The sequence below is a fragment of the Emiliania huxleyi genome, assembly GCF_000372725.1.
Source record: "Emiliania huxleyi CCMP1516 unplaced genomic scaffold EMIHUscaffold_5, whole genome shotgun sequence".
Taxonomy (NCBI): domain Eukaryota; phylum Haptophyta; order Isochrysidales; family Noelaerhabdaceae; genus Emiliania; species Emiliania huxleyi.
This window is the reverse complement of record NW_005198244.1, coordinates 229,187-231,245: the sequence shown is the minus strand read 5'-3', so window position 1 is coordinate 231,245 and position 2,059 is coordinate 229,187.

Below are 2,059 nucleotides of genomic sequence, written 5' to 3'. Positions count from 1 at the left end.
TTTAGATAGGAAAGGCGTGGCCATCCCAGAATGCGTTCCCTGGGTTAAAAAGCAAGGGAGGGGGTGTTTTGCACGGGGCAAGGAGAGGGCGTTTTTCTCGGCAGTCCCCTTGTGCTTTGAGGGACCCCAGGGAGGGTGGGGGCCACCTCCAACCCGTACTAGCCCAATAGGGGTACAAGCTCTTCCTCGTTGTACTGGAGTATGGCAAGCAACCCCCCCCCCCCCGCCCCCCCCCCACCCCGCCCCCCGGCATCCGACCCGCCCATTCAGCTCTTTCGTACTTTCGTACGGAGCGTGGGTTTGCTTTTTCATTTTTTAGGCGGGATTTGTGGTCACAACTTAGGCGCGCGCGCGAAACACACCCGGATCTACTCGTGTAGATACACAGACGACACAACCGAGCCTATGGACAACTGGGACCAGATCATCACGCAGCGCTGGCGTGCGGCGATTCCAGCAGGCCCAGGCAAAGTGACGCGATCCGTCTCGCCGAGGCGCGCTTTTTGCGTCCGCATCGGTAGATGGTAGAGATGTGCGTTTGGAGCAGTGCGGACTGTCTGTGCAGAGTAGAGTGGGGTCACCCGTTTAGTTGATTTGTAGTTTGTGTTGTTCTGTGTGAGCGGTGGTGCCGCACGGGCCGCTCTCCCTCGCCTCGGGGCGTGGCGCTGGTGGGCCGGGGGCGCGCGGTAGGCGTACGGGGCCGCGTGCGCGTGGCCCGCCCGTAAGCGCCGTGTGTGGGGTGCCCTGGGGTCGGGCAGCGAGCTACCCCCCCGGGACGGCGCATCGCGAGTGAGGCCCCGGGGTGGGGCAGGTGAGGGAGGGGGCGGGGACGGCCGGGCCCCGGTGAGCCCTGGGTGAGGCCCGCCCCCCCCCCTCCCTCGGGCTACTGTGATAAGCACACGAAAGTAGGCGGCGAAAGCGCGCACCAGCTGAAGTGCAAGTTTGGTGTTCACAGCAGCGGAGGCTGAGTGAAGACCGCATGCGATGTGCGCGAGGGCACATGAGAGGGACTCAGGAGAGGTATCCTGTGAGTGCCCCACACGATAAACTAGTGGCCTACCACGAGTTGGGGCCCACAAAGAACCCTGCACAAAGATCGCAAGGGCGGGGGCCTGTTCCTTTTTACCCATCTCACAGTAGAGGTGTCCGTTTTTATTTATTTATTTGGGGCCCCCACCCCAATTAGAGCTGTTTAACATTAACTTTGGGCCTAACAGTTGCGCTAGTGTTGGCTGAAATCCTTAACGTTGTTCAAGTGTTCACCCCAGCTCATGCTGTTACTGTTTGTTACTGTTGTTACTGTTGTTCAGCGGTCAGCAAGCAGAAAATGCCAAAAAACCCGGGTAAAACCCGAAAATGCCAAACCTGGGGTTTTTCGGGTATTTTCGGGTATTACCCGCACACTGGAAGCTGGAGATCGTCGTGGGTCACTGCCAGGCCTTCCTTATTGTTGTTCAGCCGGCCTAACGTTAGCTACTGTTGTTGGGGAGCCCCACTGTTGTTCTGTTGTTACTGTTAACACTAGCAAGACTGTTCAGCTCCCAACGTTAAACAGCTCTAGGCTAGTGCCATTTCACTGTGGCACAGCTCGCGTTACAAAACCTTGATTTGACCATTGCGCGAAAAAGGTACATCTCGGTGCCTTCCAGAGGCAGCTGCGAGGACATCCGACGCGAAGCAGACCGAGGCGCACAAAGGCTGCGAGGACTCAACGAGCCCCGCGACCTACGCAGTCAAACCTGGGGGGAACTGACCGAATCATGGCGGACTTCCGACACCTCCGTGAGCACCTTTGGCGATTCTCGCTCCCCATCGAGCTCTTCTTGCCTTAGGGTACCCCTAGGGCTCTGAGGGCCGGATTGTTTTAAGACCTTTTAAGAAATGAGGAGGTTTGGGGGCTCAAATTGTCATTTAAGAGATTGCAGGCAGGGGGGCCCCTCTTTTAAGTCCGTTTAAGAAAATCGGTCTCACCGGCACGCGTCGCTGGGATCCGCGCCGGTTTCTCCAATACTGCCGTTATTAGGCACGAACCCGCCACTGAAGACACATCTGTAAGTCT